Raw genomic sequence first — 10705 nt, 5'->3', positions numbered from 1 at the left:
TAATTTAAACAGACTATTGAGTTTAATGTTTGTGAAATTTTCAATGTTGGGTAACAATGCATTGACAGATGCATGTCTGTTTCGACAACTTTTGGTTTCATCGCGTGTAAGGCCTATAATTAATCAATGTGTTTTTCATCGGCGTATCCGTTGTGTTGCTTAGAAAGAGTTGGTCGCCTACAACAATCGCAGAGAACGCCGACGGTATCAAGCATGCGTGCCCGCTTTGTTTGACTATAAGCAATCTAGAAACGCGTGTGTTTGTGAAAAAATTAAATCTTTAAGCTTTATTTTAAGTTGTGTATCGTTATTTGAAAGCAAAAACAACAAAAAAACAAACAGGTAAGTTTACACATTAAAGATGATTGGTAAGCGGCAATATAGTCTTAAAGTTAAATTAGAAAGGGAGAGAATTATGAAGCTTTTGGAGGCACCCGGTCCGAATCCTGTGGAAGCTGTGGAACCTGCCACCTCCACGACATGTTCTTTACCAACATCTGATATTTTAACTGCCCGAAATTGCTTAAATGATGAATGTGTTGAAATGTCCGATGTTCCTATTTCCGGGAATGAACACACATTGCCACAATATAGCGAAAACTCATTGTCCGAAAAGCTAAAGATATGGTTTTTGGAAAACAAACATACAGTTAAATGCACTCAAAGTATTTTGAAATCGGAAAATTTGGACGTACCCCTATCCGTAAGGGGATTATTGGGACAAAATGTCCTTGCACGGAGAGAACTGTTTCTCCCGGAACGTACGTCCACATTGGATTAGTGCACCAGATGCAAAAAATTAAAAAAAAGTTTTTGGAAATGACCAAAATTATAAATGAATCCAAATTTAAGGCTATGGCATTTAAACAATTACAAAACTTTTATAAGATTTCTTTAAATTTTTTAGAACTGGATATAGCTTTTGCTGATTGTGATTACGAAGGGGAGCAAACCTATCTTTTCAAAAACATCATTGCGAAAGTTTGTTCTTATTCTTATTCAAAATGGGTTTGTTCTTATTCCACAGATACATCACGTGCGTTGAGTAACTCCAACACAAAATAAGCGCCCCAAAGAACCAAAAACTGTCAAAATCCTCGCCCACAATTGATGAAAAATTGGAAAATTTACAAACAGAGGTTAAAAAAATTAAAGGTATGATTAAATGCGTGCAAAAAATTATTTGTGTACTAATTATGTTTTGTTTACAGATTTCATTTTGCAAAAGGAAGAAAAAGATGAAGCACGGAATAATATGATTTTAGGTAAGTATTTAAAATCTATCTTTTCTATACCCACCACCGTAGGATGGGGGTATATTTATTTAGTCGATTTATTTTACTTTATTTTATTTTACTTTATTTTATTTCATTTTATTTTATTCCATTTTATTTTATTTTACTTTATTTTATTTTAATTTATTTTTGTATCTTTTGTTAAACAGAGACCATGACAAATCACAATAAAATAATCAGCAATCTATTAGCGGAAAAGAATATCACCTTAAATTCGATTGTCAAATCGTCCCTCAGTATGTCCTCGGATTTCTTATCAAAATTCCCAATAAAGACAGAAAAAAATTTAAAGGCAATGGATGATCTAATTAATGACGAAAATAATTTACCAATTGTATGTATATATAATATATTATTATGAAAGTAAAATATTAAATTTGTTAAAATAATATTTTCACATAAATTCTATAAGATCTCTCCTTGCCGGAAAAGGTATTGTAAAGGGGTTGACGGCCATAATAAATCAAGATTTAATTCTTGATTATAATTTCTACGGTTACCACAAGAAAAAAAGCCCTAAAAAACTACAGAAACCTAATGGACGTTATTGAAAGTAAGTATAAATAATTGTGAGCATGATTTTTAAATTACAAATTTAATAATTCGACTCGATTTATAAACAAAACTATATGAAATTTAAATATTGGCAAAACATGATAAAACAAATTCGGTCAAATATATAATTAATGTAAGCTTGCCTTTATCATTCTGAAACTTACTTTGGTACAAATTTTTTCACGCTACTGTAAATACCTTATAATTTGTTTTTCACGTAAATCATTTTTAGTTTTAAAAGCAAAGACAATTTTAATTCTTTCTGTTAGTAAAAAAAATACTAGATCTTATTTGAATATATTTAATTCGTACAGAAATTAACTGTGTTAAAAAAAAATAAAATGATTTCAATTAATTATATCCCATAAAAAATTCATTATTTTTGAAAAGTAAGTATTACTGAATGGGAGTCATTATTTAGGTGATTCAGTACATTTGGAAGTAATTCATTATTTTGCAACATTTAGTATGTTTGCGGGTATGCCATTATTTGAAAGCAATAAATATTATTAAATTGAAACTATTATTTTCCATACTTTGGTATATTTAGAGGTATGCCATTATTTTTAACACTTCAGTATTTGTACGAAGATTTCATTATTTGTCATCTGGTGGTGTGTTTACTCTGAAGTACTTTCTTTTGAGGACATGCCCATGTTAAAGTATTACTGCGGGTATACCTACTAGTAAGTGGTTACAGAAACTTGTTTCGGGTTACCCACTGACTTACCCGGTAATATGAGTTTTTGCTGGGTATATCTAAAAATAAACCGATCTGAACCATATACGACACAGATGTCGAAAAGCCTAACATAAGTCACTGTGCCAAATTTCAGTAAAATCGGATTATAAATGTGCCTTTTATGGGGCCAAGAGAGATCGGTCTACATGGCAGCTATATCCAAATCTGCACCGATTTGGGTTAAGTTGCAGAAAAATTTCGAAGAGTCTAACACAACGCACTGTCCCAAATATCAGCGAAATCGGACAATAAATGCGCCTTTTATGGCCCCAAAACCTAAAACCGAAAGATCGCTCTATATGGTAGCTATATCCAAATCTGTACCGACCTGTACCATATTGCAGAAGTATGTCAAAGGGCATAACTTAACTCACTGTCCCAAATTTCGTCGACATCGGGCAATAAATGCGCCTTTCATGGGCCCAAATCCTTAAATCGAAAGTTCGGCCTATATGGCAGCTATTGGGTTGCCCAAAAAGTAATTGCGGATTTTTTAAAAGAAAGTAAATGCATGTTTAATAAAACTTAGAATGAACTTTAATCAAATATACTTTTTTTACACTTTTTTTCTAAAGCAAGCTAAAAGTAACAGCTGATAACTGACAGAAGAAAGAATGCAATTACAGAGTCACAAGCTGTGAAAAAATTTGTCAAAGCCAACTATATGAAAAATCCGCAATTACTTTTTGGGCAACCCATATATCCAAATCTGAACCGATCAGGGTCAAATTGAAGAAACTCACTGTCCCAAATTTCAGCAAAATCGGATAATAAATGTGGCTTTTATGAGCCTAAAAACTTAAATCGGCTTGGATTGGTCTATATGGGGGCTATATCAAGATATAGTCCGATATAGCCCATCTTTGAACTTAACCTGCTTAAGAACTTGGGCAAAATTTCAGCTCAATATCTCTATTTTTAAAGACTGTAGCGTGATTTCAACAAACAGACGGACTGACGGACGGACATGATTAAGAATATTTATACTTTATAGGGCCGGAAATGGATATTTCGATGTGTTGCAAATGGAATGACAAAATGAATATACCCCCATTCTACGGTGGTGGGTATAAAAACAAACAAGCAAAGCTAAGAGTTTTCTAATATATAACAAGTAAAAGCGTGCTAAGTTCGGCCGGGCCGAATCTTATATACCCTCCACCATGGATCGCATTTGTCGAGTTCTTTTCCCGGCATCTCTTCTTAGGCAAAAAAGGATATAAGAAAAGAGTTGCTCTGCTATTAAAACGATATCAAGATATGGTCCGGTTCGGACCACAATTAAATTATATTATGTTGGAGACCTGTGTAAAATTTCAGCCAATTCGTATAAGAATTGCGCCCATTGGGGCTCACGAGTAAAATAGAGAGAACGATTTATATGGGATCTGTATCGGGCTATAGAACGATTCAGACCATAATAAACACGTTTGTTAATGGTCATGAGAGGATCCATCGTAGAAAATTTCAGGCATATCGGATAATAATTGCGACCTCTAGGGGTCAAGATCCCAGATCGGTTTATATGGCAGCTATATCAGGTTATGAACCGATTTGAACCTCATTTGACACAGTTGTTGAAAGTAAAAATAAAATACGTCATGCAAAATTTCAGATAAATCGGATAGGAATTGAAGCTAGAAGCTCAAGAAGTCAAATCCCCAGATCTGTTTATATGACAGCTATATCAGGTTATGAACCGATTTCAACCATACTTGGCACAGTTGTTGGATATCATAACGAAATACTTCGTGCAAAAATTCATTCAAATCGGATAAGAATTGCGCCCTCTAGAGGCTCAAGAAGTCAAGACCCAAGATCGGTTTATATGGCAGCTATATCAGGTTATGAACCGATTTAAACCATACTTGGCACAGTTGTTGGGTATAATAACAAAACACGTCGTGCGAAATTCCATTCCAATCGGATAAGAATTGCGTACTCTAGAGGCTCAAGAAGTCAAGGTCCAAGATCGGTTTATATGGCAGCTATATCAGGTTATGGACCGATTTGAACCATACCTGGCACAGTTGTTGGATATAATAACAAAACACGTCGTGCAAAATTTCATTTCAATCTGATAAGAATTGCGCACTCTAGAGGCTCAAGAAGTCAAGACCCCAGATCGGTTTATATGGCAGCTATATCAGGTTATGGACCGATTTGAACCATACTAGGCACAGTTGTTGGATATAATAACAAAACACGTCGTGCAAAATTTCATTCCAATCGGAAAAGATTTGCGCACTCTAGAGGTTCAAGTAGTCAAGGCCCATGATCGGTTTATATGGCAGCTATATCAGGTTATAGACCGATTTGAACCATACTTGGCACAGTTGTTGGATATCATAGCAAAACACGTCGTGCAAAATTTCATTCCAATCGAATAAGAATTGTGCACTCTAGAGGCTCAAGAAGTCAAGACCCAAGATCGGTTTATATGGCAGCTATATCAGGTTATAGACCGATTTGAACCATACTTGGCACAGTTGTTGGATATCATAGCAAAACACGTCGTGCAAAATTTCATTCCAATCGAATAAGAATTGCGCACTCTAGAGGCTCAAGAAGTCAAGACCCAAGATCGGTTTATATGGCAGCTATATCAAAACATGGACCGATATGGCCCATTTACAATACCAACCGACCTACAATAATAAGAAGTATTTGTGCAAAATTTCAAGCGGCTAGCTTTACTCCTTCGAAAGTTAGCGTGCTTTCGACAGACAGACGGACGGACGGACGGACGGACGGACGGACGGACGGACAGACGGACGGACATGGCTAGATCGACATAAAATTTCACGACGATCAAGAATATATATACTTTATGGGGTCTCAGACGAATATTTCGAGTAGTTACAAACAGAATGACGAAATTAGTATACCCCCCATCTTATGGTGGAGGGTATAAAAACACATCGATAAGACTTGTATTTTCGCAACTAATATTATATATTTACTTTCATGAAATCCACACAGAAGCATTGAATTTGACAATCATAACAAATCTTTGAAATAATTTCCAACGAATTTCACACTTAAAATCGTTTCACGCTTCATTTTTTATTCACACCAACGTTTATTCAACGTTTATTCATATCAACGTTGTGTGCGTTATGCAAAAAAGTCAAATGAAAATTCACATTTAGAAAATAATTGTTTATAATGGTTTCGTCTTTAAATTATTTATTACTAGCTGACCCGGGCCCGCTCCACTGCGCCTTCTTTTGCTTTATGTGGAACAAAAGTTTCCTTGGAATATTTATTTTCGACAATAAAATATCTTTTAGTGAAATACCATGCAAACTTGACAAAGAGTTAACCAATATAAGTGCCTTTATCAGAATTCCACACTCTCATGATGTCTGATTTAGTAGTGTTTTCGGGGGAGAAGTGGTCCCCCAGATACTTGGCCCTGAAAAAATATCCGCATCGTATATATATATATATATATATATATATATATGTATATAAATATATATATATATATATATATATATATATATATATATATATATATATATATATATATATATATATATATATATATATATGTATATGTTTGCGTTCCGCCTTGTTCGGGGACACTTTGTTTGCATTGCGCGTTCTTTGGGGTCATTTGTTTGGTTTGGGGACAGGTCCCGAACTTTCTACCGGTATATCGCATTGTTTGAGGTTATAGCTTTTTTGGGGACAAAAATACAAGTTACAAAATTTCTACATAATTTTGTACCATTATTATGCCGTATTACAATACTATTATTCTTATATACATCCGAATTTACGCATATTTTTTTACATTTATAATTTTTGTCAAATTGGGAGAGTTGCCACTGAACTTGAATATGAGCGCCGTTGCTTGTTATAAAAATGTGGTGGGCTTGGTTATTTATATTTCTGCATAAGAAATATTTTTATTTTTTACGATAAGTCTTCATAATTATATTGTCAATCCCTTTACAACATATTGAAATATTCATTGTCGACCCTATTAAGTATATTTCTACTTAATTATCGCACAAATCTTCCTAACTGCCCATAGAAACTTACATACATATATGAAAGGTGAATAAAAATAAAAGTTCTTCAAATATTGTTTTAATTCTTTTTTTATTTGGAATACAATATCCCATTTTTTTCCTTGCCGTCTTACAAAGACAACGGGTAAATGGCGAAATTTGTGTCTTAATCTTCGCTACTGCAGTCTTAAGGGGGTACAAGAGTTAAAATATATACTTTGGAGCTGGTGAAATTTGTGTCTTAAATCTTCGCTACTGCAGTCTTAAGGGGGTACAAGAGTTAAAATATATACTTTGGAGCTATAAAAAATCTGGACCATTTTGATGAAATTTTGCACTCCTATTACGACGTCTAATAATGCAGATAGGTATTGATACAAAATTGTGACAACAACAGCCTTAAAACACCAAATCGGATGAAATATATATCAAGGATCTATATCTAAATTCGATGCGGATTTAAAGACCTTTTGAACACGTATTGGGACATCAAAAATAAAATTTCGAGCTAAATTTTGTAAAGATCGGATAACTACTGTGGCTACCATAGCTATATATAAATTTGGTCCGATTTTAATGAAATTATTCGCACGTATTAAAACGTCAACTAAGACACCTCATGCTAAGTGTTATAAAGATTGGACCAAAATTAAGGCTACTATAGCCTTAAAAGTCCAAATCGGTTGCAAGATATATATGGGAGCTATATGTTAATCTGATACTTTGTTAATAAAATTTTGCACGCATATTAAGACATCAAATAAAACACCTCATGAAAAGTTTTGCATACATCCGACCAAAATTGTGGCTAAAGCAGCCAAATAGGATGAAGGATACGTATGGGATAGTCAAATCTGCACACATATAGGGATATGAATCAAAACACCTCACGCGAAATTTTCTAAAGATCGGACAACAGTTGTGGCTTCTACAGCCTTAATAGGCTTAATTGGATGAAATATATATATGAGAACTGTATGTAAATCTGATCTGAATTTGATAAAATTTTGTATACATATTAAGGCATTAAGTAAAACACATCATGCAAAATTTTATAAAGATCGGACCAAAATTGTGGCTACTGAAGCCTAAAAAACTTAATCGTATGAATGGTATATATGAAATCTATATGTAAATCAGATCCGATATTTATGAAATTTTACACGCATATTGGGACATGAATCAAAACACCTCACGCTAAGCTTTGTAAAGATCGGACAACAAATTTGGTTTCTACAGCTTTAGTAGGCTAAATCGGATGAAAGATATGTATGAGAGCTATATGTAAATCTGATCTGATAAAAATTTGCAGACATTTAAGGCATCAAATAAAATATATCACAGTAAATTTTATAAATATCGGTCCAAAATTTATGGTACTACAGCCTAAAAAAGGCTTAATCGGATGAATGATATTTATGGGAGCTATATGTTAATCTGAACCGGTTTTATTGAATTTTTGCACACATATTGGGACATCAAAACTTTGCAAAGATCAAACAACAATAGTGGTTTCGACAGCCGGTGACAGCATGTTAATAGAAAAATATTGCGGTGAATAATAACAATAATATATAAGTAGGGTCCATACTCTTTCGACAAACATGCGCGATGTTGTTTAGAATGCAATTTACTTCCGCCTCCACCCGATATCTAAAAATTATAAAGCCTATGTTTCCCCAGACAAACATTTACAACATTTACATTTATGAAAATTTTAAGAAAATCGGTTCAGCCAAGTATCATATAGCCATAATTGGTCTAAAGGCGTTTTTGAGGGGTGGCGTGACCATCTATACTTCGATCTGATTTTGTATGCCACATTGGAAATCTACTCCCCAATACCTTCCATTTGAGCCCCATATTGAAATGAACGTCCAATATATCTGTTTTGGGCTGCCCGAAGGGTACTTAGACTCAAATTTTAATACCATATTCGTATTCTACTCTCCAATACAATTCATTTGATACCTATATTGTCCCGATCGGCCCACTTTCGATTTTGGTTTGTATTTTTGACATAAGGGGGAGAGTCCGTCCCCCTTCCGATACCGAAATATTATATAGCCTGTTTCCTTCTAGACCAAACTACACTATTTTCGAAAATTTCGAAAAAAAATCGGTTCTGCCGTTTTTCAGTCTATACGGAACAAACAAACCAAGTCCCATATATGCGTGATTGGCTAATGTTCCTATTTTGGGCGGTTTTGTGGGGGTGGGGTGACCCGCTATACTACCTCATGAATTTGTATGCCAGATTCGTTATCTACTCCCGCATACTTTTCATTTGATACCCATATTGTCCTTATCGGTCGACTTTTGATTTTGGGTGGTGTTTTTGGGGTAACGGTGGAGGGTTCGCCCCTTCCGTTATCAATAAATTATAAAACCTATTCCTACTCCCTGACCATATTCGTAATCTACACCCGAAAACCTTTCATTTGAGTTACATATAGTCATTATCGTCAAATTAACATATTTTAAGGGGTTTTGGGACTGAAGCGGCCCCCCAGGTACTTGGACCCAATTTTTATTATGAAATTCCTACTCTACTCTTGAATACCTTTCATTTGAATCCCATATTGTCCCGATCGGTACACTTTTATTTTTGGGTAGTACTTTTGTGGTAAGGCTCCGTCCCCCTCCCGATATCAAAAATTATGTAGCCTAAGTTTTCTTCCAGACCAACCTACACTATCTGTGAAAATTTCAAGGTAATTGGTTCAGCCGTTTTTGAGTTTAGTCTATACGTAACAAACAAACAAAACGACAAATAAACAAACAGAAATTGAATTTTATATATAAGATTGATCGTTTTCGTCAAATTCGACTTATGTTAAACCAAAAAAGCAAACTAATTTTCGTCTTCTTTTCGACAACCATAATAGCATTGTGAAAAATGTCGACATTGGACTACGCCGTCGCCAGCCGGAACAAAGGGGATTAAATAATTTACTCTTGTGCATTTTAATGCTTTGCTAAAGAAAAGCCCACATTTGTTGTTGTTGTACCAGTATGTTATGTTCTATCTTTCGTTTGTTTGGTTCTGTTGAATATCCAGACCCAGGAACTCTGCGACTTAGGTGGGGTGTGTCCAGAGTGATCTGGTTCTGAGTCGAGTGGACCCGCTAGGCAGTTAAACAGCTGACGCGTGCCGTGTGTTCCCAGGCATCAATCGTTGCTGTGTAGGAGTTGGTGCGGCTACATATCTGGTTTGCCGGGGGAGGTCCATTTCTCAGGTGCAACCGGTGGCCGTCTTTCTCCAAGAACAACATTCACCCGGTGTTCGCCGCATTGAGGCTTCTGAACATTGGATACCTATGTATAGCTTAGATAGCATTTAGTTATGTCCTCATGATTGACAATGGGGATTTATTCCATGATAAACATTTCGCTCTTGTTTCGACTGAAGTTTAATATTTTATAACTTAAATTTTATTATTTACCCAAGGCAACTAGGAAAAAAACCCAAAAAAAAAACTAAGAACGTATAAAACATTGTTGATGTCAAGTGTTTTTAGCGCAAACAGCAGCAACAATAAATTTTTGTTATACAAAAAATTAAATTAAAAAAACGTAGAACATCGCAAAATGGCGTTGTTACAGCCTTACACCTTAATGATCATGCCATAAAAATCAATGACACCCCATTGAGAGGAAGGTACCCGTGTGGCAGCTACTCTTACTCTTGACCATTAAAGTAGTGGAGATTTCCATTAGCCTTGCGCTTCATGCCCATACGATCACCATCTCTCAACTCATCCAATTGAATTCGAATTCGGGTATGGAAGCGCAATCTATCGTTGACATTATAATAATCACCCAAAGATGAAATAAAAGGCGTGTTGCTTGTATTGCCCAAAGAAAGACCACACAGACCCGACGTTAAAATCGCAGAATTGACCAATGATAAAGCGGTATCGGCAAATACGCCCCCATTTGGAGTAATGATCTGGTGACGATAATATCAACATCAATGTTTTGCGAAATTTGCTGGAAATGTTAAGGCATTCCTCTTGAAAGCCCTGAAACAAGCAGATAAATAGAGGCTTTGATATTTCGTCTTGGCTCACAACACTCCCCACACCACA

The 10705-nt window shown here is 35.0% G+C and overlaps 1 long non-coding RNA gene across 3 annotated transcripts; it reads left to right on the top strand.

The window, feature by feature from the left end:
- Positions 1 to 2147, top strand: LOC106094661 (uncharacterized). 3 transcript variants are annotated; one of them, XR_001222599.2, is made up of 6 exons: positions 1 to 342; positions 1028 to 1155; positions 1212 to 1265; positions 1445 to 1629; positions 1708 to 1848; positions 2083 to 2147. It is a non-coding gene; the product is annotated as an uncharacterized LOC106094661 (long non-coding RNA). The 3 variants fall into 3 exon arrangements; XR_001222598.2 differs by lacking the exon at positions 2083 to 2147 and adding an exon at positions 1989 to 2067; XR_001222597.2 differs by lacking the exon at positions 2083 to 2147 and having other exon boundaries at positions 5 to 342; positions 1708 to 1982.
- Positions 2148 to 10705: the final 8558 nt, after the last annotated feature.

Source organism: Stomoxys calcitrans, chromosome 1 (assembly GCF_963082655.1).
Source record: "Stomoxys calcitrans chromosome 1, idStoCalc2.1, whole genome shotgun sequence".
Classification (NCBI taxonomy): Eukaryota; Metazoa; Arthropoda; class Insecta; order Diptera; family Muscidae; genus Stomoxys; species Stomoxys calcitrans.
Note: the sequence above shows the minus strand (reverse complement) of the source record. Positions and strands in the feature narration are given on the sequence as shown.